Below are 26,024 nucleotides of genomic sequence, written 5' to 3'. Positions count from 1 at the left end.
CCCCCGGACCCCCGGCCCCCTCGGCCCCTCGGCCCCCCCGGCCCCCCGGGCCCCTCGGCCCCCCGGCCCCCCGGCCCCCCGGGCCCCTCGGCCCCCCCGGGCCCCCGGCCCCCGGCCCCCCGGCCCCCCCGGGCCCCCCGGGCCCCCCCGGCCCCCCGGGCCCCCCGGCCCCCCGGCGCCCCCGGCCCCCCCGGCCCCCCCGGGCCCCCCGGACCCCCGGCCCCCTCGGCCCCTCGGCCCCCCCGGCCCCCCGGGCCCCTCGGCCCCCCGGCCCCCCGGCCCCCCGGGCCCCTCGGCCCCCCCGGGCCCCCGGCCCCCCCGGCCCCCCGGGCCCCCCCGGCCCCCCGGCCCCCCGGCGCCCCCGGCCCCCCGGCCCCCCGGCCCCCCCGGCCCCTCGGCCCCCCCGGCCCCCCGGGCCCCCCGGCCCCCCGGCCCCCCGGGCCCCCCGGCCCCCTCGGCCCCCCCGGCCCCCCGGGCCCCCCGTCCCCCCGGGCCCCGCGGCCCCGCGGCGCCCCCGGCCCCCCCGGCCCCCCCGGCCCCCCCGGCCACCCGGGCCCCCCGGCCCCCCCGGCCCCCCGGCCCCCCGGGCCCCCCGGGCCCCTCGGCCCCCCGGCCCCCCGGCCCCCCGGCCCCCCGGGCCCCTCGGCCCCCCCGGGCCCCCGGCCCCCGGCCCCCGGGCCCCCCCGGCCCCCGGGCCCCTCGGCCCCCCGGCCCCCCGGCGCCCCCGGCCCCCCCGGCCCCCCCGGGCCCCCCGGACCCCCGGCCCCCTCGGCCCCTCGGCCCCCCCGGCCCCCCGGGCCCCTCGGCCCCCCGGCCCCCCGGCCCCCCGGGCCCCTCGGCCCCCCCGGGCCCCCGGCCCCCCCGGGCCCCCCGGGCCCCCCCGGCCCCCCGGGCCCCTCGGCCCCCCGGCCCCCCGGCGCCCCCGGCCCCCCGGGCCCCCGGCCCCCCGGGCCCCCCGGTCCCCCGGTCCCCCGGACCCCCGGCCCCCCGGCCCCCCGGCCCCTCGGCCCCTCGGCCCAGCCCCCGCCGCCGACACGCCGCGCGAGCTTCCGCTGGGCCCTGCGGCGCCGGGGTCGCGGGCTGCGCGGGCAAGGCCCGGCGTGGGTCGGTGGCGAGGCTAGGGCTCGGGGGCGGGGTCCCCGAGGGTGGCCGGCTGTGTGGGGGCGATGCGGGCCTGCAGCGGGCGGGGCCGGGCGTGCCAGGAGCCCCGGGCGGGGGGCGGCGTGAGCCCTTCCCGGGCTGTTGGTGCCGGGGGCGCCGCGAGTCCTGCGAGAAGGTGCGGAGCGTCCCGCGGTGGAGCGGCTTCGGCTGTGCGCGGCCGGGGCTGGCCTGGAGTTGTCCCCGCCACACTGGCGAGCGATGCAGCCTTGCAAGGGTAAGGGGCTCGCACCCGGGGCACTAAGCGCTGAGCCGGGTCAGATCTCACGTGCGTCTGCTCCCCTGGCAGCGGCCCTGGACCCCCGGCGCGCGTCCGCGCTCGACCCTCGACCCTCGACCCTCGGAGGCGTAAAGGGGAAAGGCGACCTGCCCTGGTGGGAGGTGTCTCTTGGCTCGGGCCACCTGTGCGCGTGGGGGCTGATCTCTGTTAGCATCTCCAGGGTTCTTACCCTGGCGCACAGTGCGGGGTCCAGCTCATGGAGCCCAGCTCGGTCATTCTGCAGAGGGACCTGTGTCTGTCCAGCAGGGTCTAACCTTCCAGCTCTCTGGCCCGGGTGTCTGGACCCCTGGTGAGGCCTGCCAGGGAGGGAACTTAGTAAACTAAGGTTTTTTCCGTCTTGTTCCATCTGCTGCATCCCCTACCACTCCCCCTCCCTCCCCTCACCCTCTGTTGGGGATTAAAATATACTCCGAGGATTCGCAATTGGGAACTTCACATTGAGGTAGAAACTTCCAGAAAATATCTTCTAAATTATATAGAAGATATTTTTTATAGAAAATGTCTTCATCTTTTCCATAGCATTTACCCCAAACCACACAGCCTTGTATAACACCTAAAATACAGCAGGACTAAACCAGGTGTCTATTAGGAACTTTGCCCTTAACCAATCAAAATCTTAGTGTCCTGGGGATTTGGCCAACTAGCAGCCTGCTCCACCTGCTTCTGCTGTTTCTGGAATGTGCTTGGGTAGCTCTCCCCCCACCTCCCTGGCCCGAGTCTCTGGCTGTGTCTCAGGGGCTGTCCACATGTGGAAACTGGTGTCAGGCCGAGAGACTTCCTCACTGCTCCCCAAACACACATGTGTCCAGAGGCTTGACCATGAATTGTTGCAGGTTTTCAAGGACTTCAGGAATCCTTAGATGTGGCCTAACTGGGAGGGGAGAAATTAACCCACAGTCAGAATGTGCTGTTTTGCTTTCAGCTGACTGTTCAGGGTTTAGGTGCAGTGCTTCTCAGTGTACATAGGGTATGTTTTTAATATGGGACGTCTGACAAACAGCAAGCAGATCAGCTCTTGTGGCTTTCTGGTCCGAATGAAGAATGTGCAGAAAGCAGGGAGCAGGGGTTTCTGTTTCTACAGGCTACTCAGGGGGTCCCCCGGGGAGGTGGGGAGGGAAAGGTGGTCAGCTTGAGATGTGTTTATTTCACAGTTAAATAATTTGCCTTTATTTGCATTTTTATTGTGCTTACTTAGCATTGGGCAGGCCAGATACAACCAGTTCCTTTAAGTGTGAGCAGACCCGGTCAGTGTCTTACTGCAGGTATGTGGGCAGAAGTATGTGCCTCGGTCCGCGTGTGTTCTCTTACCTAAAAGGTGATGGCCTGGCATTTCTTTCTGTTACCTTGTGTCTTCAGAAGTGCTAACACTAGCAAGGATAATAAGTGGTATCACTAATTCAAGAAAGCCTTTTCCAATTATACAATGATATCACTATAGCTTTTATTAAAATTTTAGCTGATGGTTGAAAAGTGCTTCCCTAGAGCTCTAGGAGGTCCTCTCCCCAGGGTATGAATAGGCACCTCAACATCAGCATATCTCAAATTCTCTCGCAGTTCCTCCCTGGAATAAGTGATAACTCCATTCTTGTAGTAAATAGCATTATCCTTAATAGCAAGAACAGCATTTATTTATTTTAGAGAGAGAGCGAGCGAGTGAGAGCAGGGGGAGGAGCAGAGGGAGAGAATCTCAAGCAGACTCCGTGCTGAGCACGGAGCCCAATGTGGACTTGATCTCATGACCCTGAGATCATGACCTGAGCTGAAACCAAGAGTTGGACACTTAACTCACTGAGCCCCCCAGGCACCCCCAGAGCAGCTTATTTTATGTGAGCCCTAAAGGTTGGGCCAGCACCCTGATCTCAGCCCCTTGTGACTGCTTCAGGGATGTTTTAAAGGGGATTCCTGCTGAGGTTGTGTTCATGTCTGTGTGGTTGTTGGAATTAGGAGGGAAAGAGGAGTCATATAGATCTTACCACCGATTTTCATGGCCTCCTAATAGAATTCTCACCCCCTAGATATAATGAAGATCCATCCTTCCTTACCTGGAGCCCAAGACCCAGATGTGTTTTATTTTTTTAAAAGATTTTATTTATTCATTTGAGACACAGAGCTAGAGAGAGCATGAGCAGTGGGAGAGGCAGAGGGAGAGGGAGAAGCAGACTCCTCGCTGAGCCAGGAGCCCGATGTGGGGCTTGATCCCAGGACCCTGGGATCATGACCTGAGCCGAAGGCAGATGCTTAATGACTGAGCCACCCAGGCGCCCAACATGGTACAATTTCTGCAGCACAACATGAATGTGTAAATAATAACACAGGGTTTTTGCAATTGGGACATGTCTTACTATGAGTTAAGAAGTTTGGGCTTCCAGAGCTGTTTGCAGTTTGGGATTGTGGATTAGGGACCCTGAACGCAGGAATGCATTCCCTCAAATAGGGGAGCTTGAGCCGTTTGCCGAGGGCCTTCATTTTTGGTTTCCAGATTTGCTTTAGACAAGTCTCCGGAACATGAGCCTCACCCACATCACTATTTCTGATTCTTTAGAAAGATCACCGACATCAGCTGTGTTCCAGAACATCTCCTTCAGCGGGTCCACATTCAGTTTCGTGTCTATCTGCCAACTCCTTTGTATTGGCAAGCAGTTAAACCTCTTATTCCAGGTCCGCTCCAGCTGACCACTCTTCCTGAGCACCCTCTGGACCTTGGTAACCTGTGGTGATTCCTGTGCCTCTAGGCCCTGGGGTTCTGGTGAACAAGTACAGATCTAGCTGCTGGTCTGCAGTTCCTGTAACCTGCTAGAGAAAAGGGGAGCACCCCTCTCTCTCTTAAGTGTGCCCATTAGCATGCTGTTGGCATCAAGTCTTTGAACAATCTTTGCTTTCCTGACAGACATGGAGTAAACTGGCCAAGAGTCCTGTGTGGGAGTGAGCTGGGGCGAGTGTGTCCATCTCTGTTACCAGCACTTTGACATTGACAGGAAGAAGCTGGCCATTCTCTGTGTAGGTACCTCCTTGCCTGGGCTCCAGTTCTTCCTTTTCACTGCTGGTCAGCACAGTGCAGGTGTGATTTGGGGGGTGTGGACCTGTTGCACCTGACCTGGAGGGGAAGGGACGCGTGAGACGAGGTAACTCCAAGCTTCCTGAACTCAATCCTTATATTTTTTAGTTTGGGAAAATTATAGTATTGGTGTCTGTGTATGTTTTAATTTTGCATTTTTCTAAGGGGATGAGGGGATAGCATTTGTGTATCTTGTCTCAGGAATAAGGAACCTGAGAGGCAGCCAGGGCTCATCAGCTGTTTCCCTTGGAAGGGAAACCGTGTTAACTTCGCAACGTCCCAGCCCAAAGACACCAAGGTGAGTGTGTCGGATAAGCAGGAACAAGAGTGGACTTGGGCCCCACCCGGCAGCTCTCTCTAGCCCTTGGGAGCCTGGTCGCCCCGAGCTGACAGGGCTCTGCTGGTGGTCGCTGCTGCTTCAGGAAGTTCATTAACATTTCCTGAGCCCCGGCATGCGTGAATCAATTCCCTAGTTAAATGAAAAAGTGGGAACGATTTCTCCCCAGTGCATCCTTTTTAAAACTCCCCAGGAATTGCCACCCTTCTGAGAATCTGCCTTTACTTTCCTCGTCCTGTCTCTCCATCCTCATAAAGCCCGTCCGCTCAGTGGGTCTCACAGTGGAGCATCCTGCTCAGCCCTCCGACACTCACAAGTTGGGGCCCCTACTCCTGCCAGATCTGAGCCAGCCCCCAGGGGTTGGGACACACCTCAAGTCTGTGGGCCTCCACGTTGGCCTCAAGAGCCCACGATCCTCTGTCTTGCTCCTTCAGGGCCCTTTCCAGCTACATAAAGGTTTGTGGGGACACTTTGAGTCGTTTTCTTCAAGCTTCCCCAAGTGCAGCTTTTCTTTTCTTTCTTTCTTTTTTTTGAGATTCACAGCTTCTGCACACCCTGAGGTTTCTGTGGTCCCTTCCAGGCTTGAGGCTCAGGGCTCGCCTACAGCAGCTTGGGCACACCAGACCAGATAAGCCTAGCAGGAAGCACTCCCCAAAATTTCTTCTTTTCTACCCAGCATCTAGGGATGTTAACTGCCGGGAGGAACTGGCCTTTCCCTTCCCTCAAAGTACTGAAGTACTTTCAGCTTACGACCTGGACCCTTCCCCAGGGAGAGGGGCACCCCCGGCCCCCCCGCCAAGGCCATGTCTAGAAACCACGAGCTGGTTCGTGGAGGAGCCTCTGCATAAGTTCTGACAGAAGGGAGGCCTTTGTAGAGCTCTCAGAAGGAGAGCGTTGTGTCCATGCACATTTTTATTTTGAACTGTCTTTCTATCTGACTGGGAAATGGGGAGGACCCAGGGGTGCAGGAGTGGATACAGCAGAATGGGGTATGAGGTCGTTCCAGGAACCCAGGGGAGAGCCGGGGGCGGTGGGATGGCGTGGGGATGACAGGAAGTGTCCATGCAGGAACACGCTGTGTGTTTCTTTACCTTCATGTGTACTTTACCTTTTATTGCTATTTACCATCTAACATTTGCATAAGTAGAGAGAATAGTTCAGGGCATCTGCATCTTCCCATCAGCCAGCTTTAACAGTGAGCAACGCCTGGCCACTTGTATCCACCATCTCCCCACTCCTGTGTCCCTCGCCCTGAGCTGTTTCGGAGCAAATCCCAGACGTCCTAACATTTCACCTGTGATTCAGTGTGTGTCTGTAAAAGACAAGTTTAAACACATCATCACAGCTAAAATCTGGATATACACGTGCCTGTTTGTACAGACAGTGCTCACATTTCCCTGAGTGTCCCTTACGTTTTAAACATTTTTATTTATATGTTTTAAGTAAAAATTGTATGTATTTAAGCTGTACAATGTGACAATTTTATTACCTATACATAGTGAAATGATTACCTCAATCAAGCTAATTAACGTAAAATCTCCACATGTGGTTATCTCCCCTGAGCCTTTTTTTTTTTTTAAGATTTTATTTATTTATTTGACAGAGAGACAGAGAACACAAGCAGGGGGAGTGGGAGAGAGAGAGGGAGAAGCAGGGTCCCTGATCAGCAGGGGGCCCGATGCGGCACTCAATCCCAGGACCCCAGGATCATGACCTGAGCCGAAGATGTCCCTCCTATGAGGCTTTTTAAAGAGTTCATGTATGAGAATGGGATCCAAAAAAGGTTCAGATATTGCAGTTGGTTGATGCTTCTTAAGTCTCTTAATTTCTAAGTTCCCTATTTTTTAAACTGAAATTGACTTTGAAAAGGCTGGAGACGTGGCTTCTGGAACAACCCCTCCGATCTGGACTTTCTAGCATGACGGAATGTTCTGGTCTGTGCTGTCCAGCCAGGCAGCCTCTAGCCATCCTGAGCACTTGGAATGTGGCCAGTGTGCTGAAGAACTGAATTTTCAGTTTTATCCTGTTTAAGTAATTGGAACTTGAACACCACAGGTAAGCTGCCTCGTTGGACAGCATAGTTCTGGGGTTTCTCGTGTCCTCAGTTTTGCTGCTGGCAGATTCAGGATGGTCTTTGAAGCAGGACTTGTGGCTGGGCAGGGTGCTGAGCACGAGGGAAAAGATGACAGAGCAGGTTTCCTGAGCCTGGAGGGCAGAGGGGCCCTTTGCTGAGATGGGGGAGGCCAAGGAGGGACCCCACCAGGCATCTGTCCTCCCAGGACCAGGGGAGGCACGGGAGGTGCAGGGGTCCCCGCGGGTGGTAGCTGAGGCTCCGTGTTCTGAGTCAGGGGGCTTAGGCTGGAAGCAGGGTCAGCAGCCTGCTGGGCAGTGCAGGTGGTACGGTCCGCTCGGGCCGTGGGTGCAGCAGGTAATGTTGGGTGGATGCCAGCGTCCGGCCTGATGGGGGACTCGGATGGGGGCATGTAGCTGGGTGGTAAGGCTCAGGCCTCCCAGCCTGAGCTGAGGGAGGAGAGACCAGACCAGCTCAGTGTGGCCTCGGGGCGGCAGTGACTGAGGACAGAGTTGTGGCGTCCAGCACTTAAAGAGAAAGCCACCTTTGCCTCCACTCACAGCTCTTCTGACAACTGTCTGGGATTTTCCCCCACCAACCAACCCAGCAACTGTCTGACCCACCTGGGAGTCTGGCAGTTGGCTTCAGATCTGACCTTGACTGCTGGAATTAGTGCAGACCCACAGACTGACCCTCAGTCACGCGTGGGGGGTGCGGGCTTGGCACCCCCACGGGTGACCAACCAGCTGAGACTCGGGGTTCCCACAGCCCGCTCCTGGGGCTCCATCCTTTGCCAGAGCTGCTCCCGCACTTTTTAGCGGCTTATTACGTAATGAAGAGCATGACAGACGCAGATGAACAGCCAGGCGAAGAGCCACACAGGGTGCGGTGCACAGGGTCCTGAGCGTAGGAGCTGCTGTCCCCGTGGAGTTGGGGTGGGCCACCTGCCAGGATGTGGAAGCTCCCCGAGGCCTGGAGGGTGGGGGTGGGGCTGCAGGCTCCAGGCTTCACTCTGGCCGGTCTCCGGTGACCAGCCCCGTCCAGAAGCTGAGGCTCTGGGTTGGGGTCAGGCGGGGTTCATAGTGTAAAGGAGGAGGGAAGGGATTGTTTGAATTTTGGAGGGAGAGTTGAGCCCCCTGTCCTGACCTGGGGATGTGGGAGCAGGAGGCCCCACCCCAGGGTTCCCGACCATGGCGCCTGCTCAGAGTTCTGAGCCTGTCTTTGGTCAAGGCCCCTTGGGAATGCCTTGGGAGTCTGGGTCTGCTCCTCCAAAAATACCCATAAACACCCAGACCCGGAGTGCCAGGCCAAGAGGCTGGGGTGAAGCCAGGTGGGTCATGCTGGGGTTGCAGGAGTGCAAGCCCCGGGCGGGGGCTGGGGGCTCGGGGAAATCATCGTCCCCAAGCTGTTTCCTGCTGCGTCTGGCCAGCCCATGGTGCGCTGACACTGGGACCTCCACTTTTGGGTCGTGTGTTGGCCCCTCCCCAGCCCTCCTGTGGCCACCCAGCTCCCTGACTACTAGGTGGGGCTTTTCTTCCTCTTTTGTTCGGCAGACGCGGGCGGCGTGTTCTCCCCGGGAGGGAGAGCAGTCCCGAGGAGCAGTGGCCGTCCGGGCAGGTAGCTGGCAGGGGGTGCCCGCCCCTGTGGGGCTGCAGCACAGGGGTCCCCATGGGAGAGGGGTCCCCGCCCTCTAGTGGTGAGCTCAGGCGCAACGCCCACCTGAGTGCTCATGCCTGCCCTCCGGGTGCTCGCTCCATAGAGGAAGCAGACTTGGTGGAGCTGATCCCTGGGGACCGTGCCCTGGAGAAGAGCAAGGTGAGATGGAGGGCCGGCGGCCATTTCGGATGGTCGTGGTGGGCACGGGAGGGGGGTGGGCTCCGGGGCCACTTGCGGCAAAGGCCTGTGTGGGGGTGTCCCGGGCAGGGGAGTCTGACCACAGAGGCCCTGAGGTGGGATCACCGGGGAGCTGTGGTACAGTGAGGCGGAGGTGGGGGGGAGAGGGTCTTGTTGTGTGGCCAGGACGCTGACCCTAGCGGCGGGACCGGTGGCTCTCTGGTGGTGGGTTAGCGTGGCAGTGTGGTTGCTCTGTGGAGAATCGGCCGGAAGCGCAGAAGCCGGATGACCGGCGGGAGCTTGGCCGGGACGTGTAGGTGGTAAGCAGCTGGATTCTGGGTATGTTGGCAGGTAGAGCTGGATCCCCGACAGAATGCAGAGGGTGTGAGTGGCACAGGTAGCGCGGAGGGCCCCAGGCGGTGGGAGGACTGACCGAGCGGTGCCCCCGTTTGCCTACGTTGCGCCGTCCGAGCAGCCGTTGGACGCCGTGAGCCCCCGTCGCCTGCAGCCTGGGCACCAGGGGTACCACGTCTGTGACGTACCCGCTCCTGAGCAGCACAGCAGAAAGCAAGCCTCAGACTGGAGTTGCGCTTGTCAGGAGCCCTCTCCGGGGCATCCTGATTTGGGGCTGGTTCATTGCAGTGGTTGAGGGAGTGATATTTTATATTTGGCCTTTACCCAGGATGATGCTTCTAATAAGTGATACTTTTAAGATGATTTAAATCTTCAGTGAAGCATTTGAAGTGTGGGGCTTAGCACAGAAAGTTACTGGAGGGTGGACTACACTGAAGGGGATGTCCTGGAGGACTGAGGGCGCTGCCCTGAGGCCCTGGGCTGAGTCTGTTTGCTCGCAGAGAACCATGGGCATGTGTGCTCACGATGTTTCTGCTTTATGCCTGATTGTTGTATGAGTGAGGGAGAGAGGTGGGGAGAGAAGCTCAAGCAGACTCCATGCCCAGTGTGGAGCTCCATCTCACAACCCTGGGATCATGACCTGAGACAAAGTCAAGAGTTGGACCCTTACCTGACTGAGCCCCCCAGGTGCCCCCGTGGCTGTGTTTTCAGAGGACTCTGTGATTGATTATTGGGTTACCCTGGCCCACCCGGCCTTGTCCTACCCCTCCCTGGTCCCATCCCAAATCACCGCAGTACCTGACGACCACGTGTGAGCTTTGTTCTTGTACCTGGACATTTTAGAGGCCCAGCTGCAGGTGACCTCCTGGCTAGCTGTCCTCCGTGACTTGGAAAAGGCCATGTTTGTTTGCAGTCCTTCGTGTTCCCAAACCTTGAGCTCTGCAGGCTTGTGAACGTTGAATGTGCTCAGTTCCTCTCGTTCAGCTTGTCCTTGACCCAGGGCCTCCGTCAGCTCTGAAGGACACTGAGCCGTTAGCCCCTGCGTGGCCAAGGCTGCCGAGTTCGTGCCTTCTGTAGTGTGGGTGCGTCTGAATCTCTTCAATTATAGAATTGGATTGTAAAATGCAGCAAACATGGTGAGGGCCCATGAGACAAAAGGCAGAAGGGTTCTTGTGCCCCTTATGCCAGGAGAGCAGGGGAGCAGGCTCGTGGGTCAGCTTAATGAATGCACAAATGTCTGCAGCGACCAAGAATTAGCCGAAGTTCAGACAACGGCTGGCAGAGACAGGGACCTGGGATGAACGTTATGAGCATGACTTGGGAGAAGCGAGGCCACGTAAGGCCCTGAGCTGGAATCCTAAGGGTTGGTGCATGAAGGTGTAGGCAGCACCGAACCCTGTGCTCATGCAGGGAGTTAAGAGCGAGAGAAGGCTCTGGTCGTGTGCAGAATGCTTGCACACAAACTGCATACAAACCAGATTCGGCAGCGTTAGGAGGAAGGCTGAGTTCTTTTTTTAAAAAAATATTTTATTTATTTATTTGTCAGAGAGCACACAAGCAGGGGGAGCAGAGGGAGAGGGAGAAGCAGGCTCCTCACTGAGCAGGGAGCCCGATGTGGGGCTCGATCCCAGGACTCCAGGATCACGACCTGAGCCGAAGGCAAACACTTAGCCGACTGAGACACCCAGGTGCCCCTTCTTTTGTGTTTCTGTTTTCTTTTCTTTTCTTTTTTTTTTTTTAATATTTTATTCATTTATTTGTCAGAGAGAGAGCACAAGCAGGGGGAGTGGAAAGCAGAGGCAGAGGGAGAAGCAGGCTCCCTGCTGAGTAAGGAGCCTGATATGGGAATTGATCCCAGGACCCTGGGATCACGACCCGAGCGGAAGGCAGCAGCTTAACCGACTGAGCCACCCAGGCATCCCTGTGTTTCTGTTTTCTATGATGATCCTCCACTACTTGGAACCTGGAGAAGGTGGAGAAGTGTGAGCACTAAACACTGGGCAGTGGTGGGCGCTCCCCTGTGGGGCTGGACAGGAAGGACTGGCTGCAAGATGAAGGTGTGCTCCTGCCCCCGGAAGCCCAGTCGGGGGTCAGTCATGACCCTGTGCACACGAGGGCCACAGAAATGCAGGAAGGGTCAGCCCAGCCCCCTCTGACAAGGCTGCCAGCCCTGAGTCCTGAAGTCTGCAGATTTTGGAGTGTGGGAAGGGTGTTCGGCAGGTGGAAGGATGGGCCTGGAGCTCTGCACTATGCAGCCGCACCCGTCAGAGCGGCAGGTGCTGGGTGGGAAGGGCAGCCAGGGCCAGATTGGAGGGGTGAGGACCACGAGGGGACCACCCAGGACCCTGCGGCCAGAGGTGGGACCCACTGCATCAGGCAGCCCCTCTCTTGCAGTGGCACCTTCGAGCTTGGTAACTATGGAAACCAACAAGATCTGTGTGGCTTTTGCTCTGGCCAAAGTTCTGAAAGTCAACATTTTAAAGACTATTTTTTTACATAATCCCCTTATGATGGGAGATAGTTTCTTTTTACTTCTCTTTTATTGTTTACTTGAAATCCATTTTGCTGTTGTATACCCTAGGATCTGGGAATGAGAAACCTAGATTTCCTATAATGCAAACACATGGCTTGTATGTTTCCTTCTGCTGCAGAGTGAGATATGTTGGCCTCTGGTGGAGAGTTGGTCAGCTCCTACTGACCATGAGAGCTGGGTGACAGACTGCTCATCTGTGAGTGGGGGCGGGGGTGACAGGACAGCCGAAGGGGAGGGGCTGGCTCAGATAAGCTCCTGCAGTGCGAGCTGTTTCCCTTCGAGACATGAAAGTCTGGAGGGAGATGCGGGAAGCCCTGAGGGGGATGTTTCTGCAGGATGAGATTGTGGACCAGGGTGGGGAAGAGAGGAGTTGATTTCTACTGTATGGCCTCATAGATTGTCTGAATTTTTCAATCAAGTATTGTTTTTATCATGTAAAAGAGTTCCATTTGAGGGATGGTCTTGGGCATTGTTGTTTTTAAATTAAATACATATTCATTTAACTAAAACTCAAATATTTAAAATGTTTTCCTCCTATCAGAACATGCCATTCAAAAAAATCCACCATGTTATCACTTCTCATGATCATCAGCCAGGACACGACAATCCCATCCTTAGTGTGGTTGCGGGGATGCTGAAGTTGAGGAGTCCATGTTTGCACTCTGTGGTCACCATGGAAACCACAGGTGGATGTGTCCTCCTTTGCACCAACCTGACCCTTCCCCCAGTTCCAAAGTGGTCACTGTCTTCGTGGACCGACTTTCTGCCTCCCCGTGCCCTTGTCCTGGTCAGAGGCTCCCTGGAGCCTGTGGGGGTGGCCCTACCCTGGGACCTGCCCATGCTGGCTGGAACGAGCCCCCTTGGCAGCCCCAGGTGATGCCTGCTTAGGACAGGTAACTCAGGGGCCTCTCGGGTGCCAGGGTGGACCTGGTCTAACTAGCAAATGCTTTAGGAGGTGACATAGTTAAAGAAAAGGGAACGGAATGATTTTTTTCCTGTTGGACAGGTAACAATGAAAATGTGTGCAGGTCAGAGAAAGACAAATATATGATTTCACTCATATGTGGAATTTAAGAATCAAAACAGATGAACATAGGGGAAGGGAGGGAAAAATAAAATAAGACGAGATCAGAGAGGGAGACAAACCATAAGACAAACCTTTTACCTCTAGGAAACAAGCTGAGGGTTGCTGGAGGGGAGCGGGGTGGGGGGATGGGGTAACTGGGGGATGGGCAGTAAGGAGGGCACGTGATGTAACGAGCACTGGGTGTTGTAAGTGATGAATCACTGAACTCTACCCCTGAAAATAATAATACACTATATATTAATTGATTTTAAATAAAAAATAAAATGTATGAAAGCACCTTTGTTGGTGATGTGTTCCCCCACACTGAGGTGGTGAGTGGGATGCATGTGGGTTGTCCTTATGGGAGGCAGCTTGCCAGTCTGCTGGAGTCACAAATAGCACGTGGGCATCTGCCCTGAAGAGGCCCAGGTCCTGATCTCAGGGTCCTGGGATCCAGCCCCGTGTAGGGCTCTGTGCTGGGTGTGGAGTCTGCTTGGGATTCTTTCTCTCTCTTTCTCTGCCCCCCCCACCACTTGCACAGTCTCTTTCTCTAAAAAAATAAAATAATAATAAAAAAACTAAGAGTCAAATCTAAAACTAGTATTAGTAAGAGCTAATATCCAGCCAGGGCTGAATTCTGTGGGGGCCTAGTATGGACTTGCTTGTGTCCTTTGGGCTGATGGACCCAGTACAGAAAATTCCAGTGAGAGCTTTTTCTATCAAATGGCATGTTTTTCTTAAATGAGAAATACTCTGCTCTCAAGTTGTGAAGCAGAATGTCGATGGAATGAGAAATCTGTGAGGCAGGGAGGCCACACACACAAAGGCATTCTGGTAAAGCATCTCCATCCTCAGAAGCCTGGGTCAGGTGTGCCGTGATCCTGGGTCTGTCTCCTTCTCTTTTTCTTTCTAAAGGTGGATGAAGGGCCAGTCACTGAATCCTGCCCATTATTTGTTCTCAAGAACTTGAATCACAGGTAGAGTGGCTCCCTGTAATTTTCATTGACTGCTTTGTGCGTCGACTCTTCACCCTGTAGCAGTTTGGTCTGACTTAAGAAAAATGTAACGAGGACACTGTTTTAGTTTTTGCTTGGGTGTAGTTCAATCAATAAAAGAAAATGGATAGTTTCATAAAAACAACATGGAATTACAGCTGGAGGGTAGTGGGGAGTTCCAAGTGCGTCCTCCAAAAATATGTGTGTGATCAGAAAAGTTTCTGCTTCTCTTGGTTTTCTAATTAGAAGTGAGCAAAATACTGCTGTGTAAATGAACAGATGAATTTTTAAAAAAATTATCAGGAGTATCAAGAAATGTGGTGGTATATTAGGTAACCTGGAATAAACATTTTTTCCTGATTTGGGGCTCATAGAAAAACTGTCAAAACCTCAAAAGAAATTCCATGCTTTGAAATTATGTTTTCCTCTTAAAGGACTCCTGTTTTGTGTTCAGTCAGAAATTGGCTGGCAAGGCAGCTAACCCTGAGCAAATTGTTTCTGTGGCTCCGGACATCTGTGGGGGGCGACAGCTAACACTGCGCGGGTTCTGGAGAGTGGAGTATGTGAATTTCTTACCACAAATGTGTAATGTTCTCCATTGGCATTACAGTGAGCCAACCCCACTATTGTGGGGTCGAATATATAACTTTATTTTTTTTTAAAGATTTTATTTATTTGACAGAGAGAAAGAGACCGTGAGAGAGAGAGCACAAGCAGGGGGAGTGGGAGAGGGAGAATCAGGCTTCTCGCTGAGCAGGGACCCCAATGTGGGGCTCGATCCCAGGAGCCTGGGATCATGACCCAAGCTGGAGGCAGATACTTAACTGACTGAGCCACCCAGGGGCCCTTATTAAATTTTTTTTTTTAAGATTTTATTTATTTGACAGAGAGAGACACAGCGAGAGAGGGAACACAAGCAAGGGGAGTGGGAGAGGGAGAAGCAGACTCCCCGCCGAGCAGGGAGCCCGATGCGGGGCTCGATCCCAGGACCCTGGGATCATGACCTGAGCCGAAGGCAGACGCTTAACCAACTGAGCCACCCAGGCGCCCCCAAATATATAACTTTAAATACTTCAAAAGGATAGTTCTGAAGATGGTAAAATGTCATAAGACTAAAACTTTGTATTATGATACTGTGAACTTCCTAAGTCTTAAATTTATTTTTAAAATTTTTAAAGATTTATTTTAGAGCGCATGCAAGTGGGGGGAGGGGCAGAGGGAGAGAGAGAATCTCAAGCAGACTCCACAATGAGCACAGAGCCCGACACGGGGCTCGATCTCACGATCCTGAGATCACGACCTGAGCTGAAACCAAGAGTCAGATGCTTAACTGACTGAGCCACCCAGGCACCGCCTAAGTCGTCAATTTAAGTGAAAAAGTAAGAAGTTTGGTCTGAAACTTCTGGAAATATATCATGCAAGTGAGGGTTTGCGGTTTTGATATCTGGCATCTGGGGAAGCCGGCCAGAGGCAGGTGGAAACCAGACATTTGTGTTACACACTATTACTTATGGGCTGATGTTTTCTCGGGATGTGTCTCCTTTGGTCGTGCTAGTGATCTGCATGTTGTTCACACCTGCCCGCCTTTTGCTGTGCGGGCAGCATCTAGTCTGAGGTTTGCCCCGCCCCCAGCCCTCGTCTGGTCAGGTGAGGAGATGCAGGACCACATTTCAGTTGCTGCTCTCCGCAGGAAGCACGCCGCTCCTACCTGTCTTTCCTTCAAGATGGGTTGGAAGTGAAAACGGGAGCTTATGTAATCCTCCCAACACTAGAGGATGATATATGTTGGCAAAGAAGTATGCGGAGATTTTGGATATAGACAGTGTTCTTTATTTTTAAGTAGTCCCCAAATTTGGAGAGTTGCTTAGAATATTCTTAGAATAGGAGAATTATGTAAGGATTGAGTTCTGGGATTTCTGAATGAAAATTTGTTCATTAAAATCATTAGGCGGGGATGAATGAGCATGTTTGTAAGTTTTGTGTCTGAATGCTGGGGAGGGTATCAGCAGACCCACTGTACCCACCAGGGTGCCATGACGGCTGTCTTCCAGTAACGCAGTCAGTGCAACATGACTTCTGTTCCCTGAGAGCCGCGTGCCATTTTGTCCCGTCAGTCCTGGACTCACTTGGCATCAGGTCGGCTCCATGCACAGGGAAGGCATTTACTGCCCTTTCCCTCCGGGGATCAGACGTGGGCCTCTAGTGCTTCCTACACATGGCTGCCCACCTCCTTTCTGATGGGCGTTCCACAACTGCAGCTTAGATTTAGCCCTGTATACCTAGTGATTGTGGGACCCTGGACCGGTCTTCACCGATGAAAACTTTGTAATAGGAATGTCCATACGGCTGAATCAGTCATACTTGGGCATGTGTCATTTTATTGTTTGTTGTCTCAAAAAATAAAATGCACGTCTTTTCTGTTTTTTAAGTAGGCTCCGTGTCCAGCACGGGGCTTGAACTCACAACCCTGAGATCATAAGAGTTGCGTGCTCTACTGACTGAGCCAGCCAGGTGCCCCAAAATGCATGTCTTTTGACACAAACCATTACTTTTGAGATGTTCCAATCTATATTTGGAATAGGTCTCTTAGAAAAAACTGGAACATTTGGCTTTTCATAGATTTTCAGCAATTTTTCTTGATGACCCAGATTTTCTCTTTTGTTCATGAGGTGAGGTTTTCCTGATGCAGTGGTTTCTCGGCCTTACATACTTGCTTGGTTGCACGTGGCATGGATTGCATTTTTTTCCTTATTTCTGGTTAATGTACATCAAGGATTCCTTTTAGTGGCTCACCTGTAAGTGGCTTTTAGCATTGGAATGATGGCTTTCACAGAGATACACTTTTGCCCGCGGTGAAGCCTAGGCCATGGGGGCACCGCCCACCCCGATCTCCATCCAACCTCCCTGGCCCAGTGAAAACTCAGAGCAAGGCCTGGAGTAGAGTCCACCTGCCAGGGAAATGAGGGTTACAGACAGCAAAAGCAATCCTAGAGGTGGATGTGGGACCCTCTTGGGCTTATGTCAAAGTCCTCTGTTCTTCACAGGACGTATGCTGCTCCTTACACCCCAAGGAACAAGGTAGATCTCCTCCACCCTCTTCCCTGACCCTGAGTTTATGTCATCAGAGGAGATAGAGTATGTTGGGTGAACGTGCAAAGATCCTCGTTAGCACGGAGGCCACGGCATTCCTCCCTGGCTGAGCATTGCGTGTGCTCTGTCCACCCTCTGCTGCTAGATAGAAAGGCCTGGCTCTCTCCACATTTCCCCTGGAAACAGGACAGGTCTGTGATAGTAGGCACCTCCAGAAGACTCAGCCTTATTTTGACTCACGGGATACAGGGTGGAGTTGGGGGGATGGGACAAATAAATGGAGTGTGGGTGTCCCAAGTGTGCCAAGTGCAGCGAGAAGAGAATGTCTGACAAGAGGCAGGGAGGTGCGTCCTCCTACCCACTCCATATCGAGCTTCTTCCCACTCCACCCTTGTAGAACTGCTCTGCATCTTCTGAGTGGACAGAGTTAATGTCCAGGACAAAATCAGCTCTCACAACAGAGCAAGGCGCTCACATTTTTTAAGTTGACACTGTATGCATGGTTATTGTTTGCTTCGTGGTAGAGAGAAAGAAAGCCCCAGGTCTTTTCTATAGTACATGATTTTGATCTGGTACAGTTTGTCCTTTCAGCGACCTTATCATATGACATCAAACAGGGCTGGCAATGATTCTTAACTGCCATCTGCTCCTCCCAGCCACACCCTCAAGGGATGGCCTGCTCCTCACCCAGCATGAGCTGCCAGTGGGTGCGCACCTGTGTTCCCGAGTGGCTAAGAATCGTGCTACAAACCCAAACCTTACAAGGGGTGGACAGTATCTGTTTATACTTGTTATTTTGACCATTAGCCATGTACCAGGACAAGGCCAGAATAGATTTTCACTTCTAATTTTGTAATTTGGAGTCAGATAAAGGACAGTAAAGCCCAAAGAGAAGACTAGGATAAAATCACGGAAATAAAAAAGAAATGAACAGACTTCCATATACAATTATATTGCCTTGTAGGGGCTCCTGGGTGGCTCAGTCAGTTAAGCACTCGACTCTTGATTTCGGCTCAGGTCACGAGTCCAGGGTTGTGAGATCCAGCCCCATGCCAGGCTCCACACGTAGTGCAGAGTCTGCTCGTCCCTCTCCCTTTGCTCCTCCCCTGCTCATGCTCTCTAAATAAATAAATAAATAAATAAATAAATAAATAAATAAATAGTGCAAACAAGCTTGTGTGTGAAATCTGTAATGTTGGAGACAGATATGGGGAAATTGTTTTTATCTTAAAGGCTAAGTTTTGGGGTGCCTGGGTGGCTCAGTCAGTTAAACGTCTGCCTTTGGCTCAGGTCATGAGCCCAGGGTCCTGGGATGGAGCCCTGCATCGGGCTCCCTGCTCAGAGGGGAGCCTGCTTCTCCCTCTCCCTCTGCCACTTCCCCTGTTTGTGCTCTCTCTCTGTCAAATAAATAAAAAATCTTTTAAAAAAAGGCTAAGTTTTAAGCTTGGTGCCTGTTTGAAGTATGGTGAGCATTCTGCTTTTATAGGAAAAGGAGTAAAATTTATTAGAACATGGCAATTATAATAAAGGACAAATTCTGAATTAGGTATTATACAGTTTTCTATACAAAATGTATACTTTGCATTTTTGTAAATGACTAATTTCCAAGGTTCCTGAAGTTCATTGTCCTCTCCATCTGATGTGTGTGCTGCAGAGCAGAGGTGGACGCGGATGCATCTGGGAATGTGTCATGTGGAAACCACACACTGAGCTGAGGTTCAGAGTCTGAATTCTCAAAGTGAAACTCACCTATATTTTATTTTTATTTATTTTATTTATTTTTTATTTATTTTTAAAGATTTTATTTATTTATTTGACAGAGAGAGAGACAGCGAGAGAGGGAACACAAGCAGGGGGAGTGGAAGTGGGGGAAGCAGGCTTCCCGCGGAGCAGGGAGCCCGATGCGGGGCTCGATCCCAGGACCCTGGGATCATGACCTGAGCCGAAGGCAGACGCTTAACGACTGAGCCACCCAGGCGCCCCTATATTTTATTTTTAAATGAAATCATAAACTTCCCCCTAAATAATTCAGAAATCAGTTTTCTTGTGTTTTTTAAAACAAACTCAAGGTGTGTCATATGTAAATGGACAGAAATCACCCCCATTTCAGCTGCTTAGAGCCAGCACTTTATAGAAGGAAAAGGAAAGTGGTGAAAAAGGCAGAACAGGGAGGTGGAGTGTCCAGGAAGTTAAAGCTATTGAAATCAGAGTGGGTAATTTTGAAAGGCTGCATCATGATGTAGGCAGGAAGAGAAGAGAGAATCTTGGAGGAGGAAGAATAAGGAGAAAGGGTTTGGTGACAAAGTCCTAATGTCATTTAGTGGTGGCTGTGAACTTGTACAAAACCCAGAAAATGAGGAAAAATTAGATATGGAGGAAGAAGATGACAAAAAATGAGATTGAGAAGAGTTTAGTGTGAACTTGTCGACACTGGGGTTTTGGGTGGTTAACTGCTCCTTCAGTTCCCTCCCGTTTGCATTGTCCGTCAGGAGTCCTATCTACAGTCTGCCGTGGTGCTGAAAGCCAGCGATGAAGGGTGATTCGTGTGGAAGAACGGGAAGACCATGAGCATGGAGGCAGATGGCCCATCTGTGCGTGCTGTCGCTGCTGTGGATTTAGGTACCATCTGTACCAGAGGTGCGCAGTCCTCATCTGTAAAATGAGACAGTATCTCTGAGATTGAATTTTGAGAATTAAATATTAATTCTTTTTACCTTCTCTACACTATATGACAGATGTGTGTTTTTTATTTTGGGAATCAGACATATATTGAATATAAACCAATTTTTAAAAAGATTTTATTTATTTGAGAGAGAGAAAGCATGAGCAGGGTTGGGGGGGTGGTGGGCAGAGGGAGGAGCAGACTCCCTGCTGAACAGGGAGCCTGATGTGGGGTTTGATCCCAGGACCCTGAGATCATGACCCGAGCTGAAGGTAGACGCTTAACTGACTGAGCCACCCAGGCGCCCCCAAGTATGAGCCAATTTTAATTTTTTAATTTTAATTTTTTATTTAAATTAAATTAATTAACATATAGTGTATTATTAGTTTCAGGGGTAGAGTTTGGTGATTCATCAGTTGCATATAATACCCAGTGCTCATTCCATCATGTGTCCTCCTTCATGTCCTTCAACCAGTTATCCCATCCCCCACCCACCTCCCCTCCAGCAACCCTCAGTTTGTTTCCTATGATTAAGAGTCTCTAAACCAATTTTTAAATGATGACTTTCTTCTCCTAAAAATATTTGTATCCCTCTTCTAAGAAAACCTTAAGAATACCACTAGGAGGCCAGCAATTCCAACTGTTTTGCTATTTTTCTGTTAAGGCACATGAATCTGGTTAAAACTGCTCATGAGACTGAACTTTGGAAGGCCTATGCAGAAGGAAATCACTGGAGGAAAGACTAGATGTGAAAATGAGGTGAAACCAGTCCGAGGCTCTGTGCTTCTGTTAACTCCAGCTTGCCCTGCAGTTGGACGCTGGCTTGCTGTTTTCTCTCCTGCCAAAGGGGTAAGGCATCATTTTGCTTCTCTGTGGAGTGAAATGGAGACAGAAACAATTGATTCTTGTAATTCATGGTACTTATGTGCTATAAAGCTGCTGTCAGTACTGAATTAGTGAATATGAACCACTGCTCCTCAGGAAATACAGCATTAGGTTCCTGCAAGCCGTGGTCACACCATTTTCAGCAACCAGTCAATACAAAACTTTGTTTTATGGGTGTTTTTGTTTAAAGACACCCTATGTAATATATATTGCTAATTCATTAACATTGAACGCACAGCCAACAGTGCTCTAACTCATCCTGAATGAAGCCCATCTAACACATACATTTTCTCCCTAAGGTACCACCTTCTTGCACATAGGAACACTAACATAGACTTCAGCAGTATACTTGGAGATTTTTTAAACACTGAAAACACCAAGAAAAGGCACAAAAATTCAGTAACAACAACAAGAAATGTGGCACTGAATGGACCATGGAAAGAACACATTTACAGTATGAGCTGACACAAGAAGGCAGAGCACGGCCTGCTCAACCTCAGCAGGGTCAGGATGCCTCAAGCCCTGGGGTTGGCCTGGTGTGGCAGATGGTGGGTGCTCAGAAGGGAGCCATTATTAGCAAAGGCTGTGAAGTTTGCAGGCATGACAACTACTGAGCTGCCTAATCCCTCTGGGGAACTAGAAAGGGTGCTGCTCTCTGAGCTGCTGCTTGGGGTGGCCCAAGAAAGATGAGCACTCAATACCTCACTGATAAAAAGCTTCTTTAGATAACAGCATGTTTTAACTTTCTATTCATAAGCAAAACAAACCCATCGAAGTTAGGCTACAAGGAGCAAGAGTGACTGCACTCTACTTCTCTAAATTTGCTTCTTCTCTTAACCTTGAGTCTGCTCTATGCTTTTTTAAGAACATCACATCACATGTTCCAGCTTAGTTTTGCTGTCATTTGTGATGCAGGTGTGAACAACTTGCTCTACATCTCTAAGCTATGAATGTCCCACATGGTGCTTAGCTCCTCCCGTCTAAGCCATCACCGCTGTTTTACTGAAACACTGGACAATTTTGGAACCTGTCTCCTCCCTCTTTTCTCTGAATGGCTCTGTAATTCCTTTTTTTTTTTTTTGAAAAGATTTTATTTATTTATTTGACAGATCGAGACACAGAGAGAGAGGCAGAGCAGGGGCCCGATGCGGGGCTCGATCCCAGGACCCTGGATCACGACCCGAGCCGAAGGCAGTCGCTTATAGACTGAGCCACCCAGGCGCCCCTGGCTCTGTAATTCCTTTTAAAAGGAAGCATAATTCTCCCCCTATTTCTAATTTGTTTACTATCTCACTTCCTAAAAAGGTCAGACCTTTATTCTGGCTTTTGAAATCAAACAAACCAAATCAAATAAAACATCAATTGACAACATTAAAAAGGTAATTTCTCTGAGCTTCTGAGAGAAACTCATTACACACCCCTAAGAGAAGCCTCATGAGGATCCTCCTCAAGGGTGAGGGAACTTCAGGGTTGCCTCAGATGACTCTCAGGTACAGTAGAGACAGAAAATAGTAATGAGGACATAAATGAGGTGAAGGACCCAGAAAGGAGAGCTCAGATCAAGAAACTCTCTCAGAGTAACAAAAGCTAGGAGTTGTTGAAAGGGACCCTGAGGGTACCCTGGGGAGACAGAGCCTTGCAAGTGCTAATGGGTAAAGGGGCTCTATAGGCTAGGCAGGGATTTCCTGTGCACAGAGTCCTAAGGACACCAAGTTGATTATACTTTCATAAGCTGTTCTGACTTATAGTCAAAAGCAAGTGGGCTGGACCCCAAGCTGTAAAGGATCCCACCTGTTTGTGTTTGACCCAAATCTTATCTTTCAAGTTGTTGAAGAACAACACAAGTTGGCACCACAGCCTCTCCAGGCAGTTTACCAAAAGGTGGGACATTGGGGAAGAGTGGAGCGCTAAGAATTGGAATGTGGATCTTTGAGAGGATTCTGATGAATATGAGAACCCTAACTTCCAGTTTCACTGCACCTCTCTCTTCGTTAGAATCCAGTGCTCTCCCCCACCTGAAGGCAGCCTCCCTTGTTGAAGGCTTTGTAATGTTCTCACTGAAGCAATTAGCTTGCAAGAGAATGCTATTCTCAAGGCCCACCCCACCAACTTTTGCTGCCTCCAGACCCATTACCTGCACACCATGGGAGATGAATACAAAGTCTGAACTGGGTAAAGAGGCATATACAAAGATTTTTTTGCAGTTGTTATCAGAAGAATCCTGAGTAAAATGTTTGAAAGTGATTTTATTGACATTATAAAAGGAGGAGAACAGTGTTGGATCAAGATGAATTTACTGATATAGATGTACTTAGCAAATATTTGGGATTCACTGTTAGCATGAGCAGTTGATTGTGACTCCTACACTTTGCTTTGTTGGGTGATTAATAGCTGGAGTAATTGGTGGCCACATTAAATGAATTTGAGAGCCATAACTTCCTTGATTTAATGTAGAGGAATCTCTAGGCTTCTGATGGAATAGATTTATGATAATAATGGAATGGAGTGAGATTCCTCATGCATTTTCTCACTTGGTTCTGCTAAGAGGGCACTGAGACATTCTTTTTACCAAAGTATGGAGAAATATATTAATGAAAGGAACACTAGTATCCTTGAAGAACTCATATAAACCATTTTCTACTTGATAATGGAATGCTGCTGGGCATGTCCAATTTGATGCCTCTCTTGCCCAGCCTGACAGTGGTCCTGAGGTGGGCATCCCTGATCCAGCATTCCAGAGTCAAGCCTAGTTAGTGCTTTGTCCTTCAGTACCAGGAATTCTGGAGAAGATGCTCATTTGATGTATAACCAACAAAAGGTGGTAAAGCTTTTCTACACACATGAAAAGGAAAAAAATTAAAGTTTTCTTGAGATGCAGGTGAACTAAAAAATCTAGAGAATTGACACCATGATGATAGTGTGTGTATGTGTGTGCCTGTGTGTGGTTATAGATAAGCAGCATGCCTCCCCCCATCTTTGTACATGCTAACCCTTTACCCAGAAGGCTTTTATCCTCCTGTTCTGATGGTCTAAAACTCCATTTCTTTTCAAGATTCAAGTCAGGCCTCATCTTTTCCAGGAAAAGTGTTCCTACACCTCCCTTCTCCCAGAAGATGCAGTATAAGCATTTATCAGCACATTATCATTGTGTATTATCAATATGGATTCTTTTGACTATCCTTCCCATTGACTTCCTTCTCAAAGACAAGCAATATTGGTACTCAGTATTTGTGGATTGGAATGCTTAACAAGATAAACTCTCAACTATAAAAAGGAATAAATCATCAAAATGGTGGATTTTTTTGTAACGTTACTTTATTATTTGGGTAAAAGATTCAGATATGAAGTATCTAAAGTATATTTCCCAGTTTATTGGAAACTAATAAACAGGGTTGACTGCAAAGGTGATAAAAAGAAAATAAAGGAATAGCAGAGCTTCTATTTTGTCCATTTTAAATCTTCTAATCTGCTTTCCTCCTGTGACCTACTTTCTAATAATGTAGACTTTGACTACAGATAGTCATAGCAAAATCAGCATTTACTCTTGTGGAAAATATGAGCAATGGGAAAGTAATTTAGCTTCCTTACTATTATCACATTGAGGCTCTTTAATATGCTGGTATCAGTAGAGACAGTGGACTTGTCAAAGACTGACTTTTCCCATCCCTGATGTGAGAAGTATACCAACCCTGGAAAGTTGGCAAGTGGAAAAACAGCATTGTAATTTTAGTTCAAATACAATTTTTTACTTAACAATCATTCTACATGCGTTTCATGCACATCAAGAAACTGTAGACCCAAGGAAATGCTTATTTGTGCTTGACACTGTACTGGGTGCTGAGTCTTCAAAGCACATTGGAAGTATTAGAAATAAGTACCGCACATGGCTCCAAAGACCCAAATAAGTAATTCTGTTTTTTTTTTTTTCTTACCAATAGCCAATTGATCAAAAGAGCAGACATTCATTGTTGATTTAAAATTTAATGGATCCACATACACTTCAGAATGTGTATTTTGCTGTTGGTGAATGGAGTGTTCTTTATATGTCTGTTTTAATTGATTTTTAATGCTGTTCAAATTCTGTTTCCTTGTTGATCTTTTGTCTAGATGTTCTATCCATTATTGAAGTGGAATATTGAAGTCTTCAGCTGTTAATGTAGAGGTATTTTCCCTCCAATTCTTTTATTTATTTATTTATTTATTTATTTATTTATTTATTTATTTGACAGAGAGACACAGTGAGAGAGGGAACACCAGCAGGGGGAGGGGGAGAGGGAGAAGCAGGTTCCCCGCAGAGCAGGGAGCCCGATGTGGGACTTGATCCCAGGACCCTGGGATCATGACCTGAGCCGAAGGCAGTCGCTTAACCGACTGAGCCACCCAGGCGCCCTTCCCTCCAATTCTATCAATGTTTATGTATGTTTTTGGGTTCCACCTGTTTAGTGCGTACGTGTTTATAACTATTATATCTTCTTGATGAATTGACCCTTTTATCAATATGTAATGCCATTTTTTCTTTCTTGTAACAATTTTTTTAAAAGATTTTATTTATTTATCTGAGAGAGAGAGAGCAAGCAAGCATGGGTGCACGAGCAGGGGAAGGAGCAGGCAGAGTGAGAAGCAGGTTCTCTGCTGAGTAAGGAGCTGACACGGGACTCGATCCCAGGACCCTGGGATCATGACCTGAGCCAAAGGCAGATGCTTAACTGACTGAGCCACACAAGCATCCCTATTTTTAAAAAAGATTTTATTTATTTTTTTGAGAGAGAGAGAGAGAGAGAAAGAGAGAGTGAACAGGAGGGAGGAGTGGAGGGAGAGGGAGAAGCAGACTCCCTGCTGACCCTTTACCTAGGGTCAGGGAGCCTGACACGGGGCTCAATCCCAGGACCCTGGGATCATGACCTGAGCCGAAGGCAGACGCTTAACTGACTGAGCCACCCAGGCATCCCTCTTGTAACAATTTTTAACTTAAGTCTACTTTGTCTAGTATTAGTATAGCTACTTCAGCTCTTTCATTATCTATTTGAATGGAATATCTTTTCCTATCATTCCACTTTCAACTTATTTGTCTGTGGGTCTAAATTGAGTCTCTTATAAGCAGCATATAGTTGAATCGTGTTTTTGTGTTTTTAATTTTTATTTATTTTTTAAAAGATTTTATTTATTTGAGAGAGAGAGAGAACAAGCAGTGGGGAGGGGCAGAGGGAGAGAGAGAGAGAAGACTCCCTGCTGAGCAGGAAGCCCGATGTGGGATTCGATCCCAGGACCTGGAGATCATGGCCTGAGCCGAAGGCAGATGCTTAACCAACTGAGCCACCCAGGCACCCCTGATCATATTTTTAAATCCATTCTGCCATATCTGCGTTTTAAGTGGTGAGTTTAATCCATTTACATTTAAAGTGATTACAGATAATGAAGGATTTAGTTCTGTCAATTTGCTATTTTCTATAGTTACTATTTTTTAAAATATTTGATTTATTTATTTGAGAGAGGGAGAGGGAGCATGAGTGGGGGAAGGAGAAGGGAGAGGGAGAAGCAGACTCCCTGCTGAGCACAGAGGCCGACATGGAGCCCCATCCCAGGAACCTGAGATCATGACCTGAGCTGAAGTCATATGCTTAACCAACTGAGCCACCCAGGTGTCCCTATTTTTTGTGTTTTTTAATTTTTTATTTGTGTGTATGTGTGTGTGTGTTTTTAAATTC

At 50.1% G+C, this 26,024-nt stretch overlaps 1 long non-coding RNA gene across 1 annotated transcript; it reads left to right on the top strand.

Moving 5' to 3' along the window:
- Positions 1-1,110: 1,110 nt before the first annotated feature.
- Positions 1,111-24,921, top strand: LOC123852290 (uncharacterized). The gene is made up of 4 exons (XR_006792857.3): positions 1,111-1,375; positions 19,262-19,409; positions 20,099-20,283; positions 24,427-24,921. It is a non-coding gene; the product is annotated as an uncharacterized LOC123852290 (long non-coding RNA).
- The last annotated feature ends 1,103 nt before the right edge of the window (positions 24,922-26,024 follow it).

The sequence above is a fragment of the Mirounga angustirostris genome, unplaced genomic scaffold (assembly GCF_029215605.1).
Source record: "Mirounga angustirostris isolate CCGP_5_RB_7025 unplaced genomic scaffold, mMirAng1.0.hap1 SCAF_14, whole genome shotgun sequence".
NCBI lineage: Eukaryota > Metazoa > Chordata > Mammalia > Carnivora > Phocidae > Mirounga > Mirounga angustirostris.
This window is presented reverse-complemented; position numbering and strand designations above follow the sequence as displayed.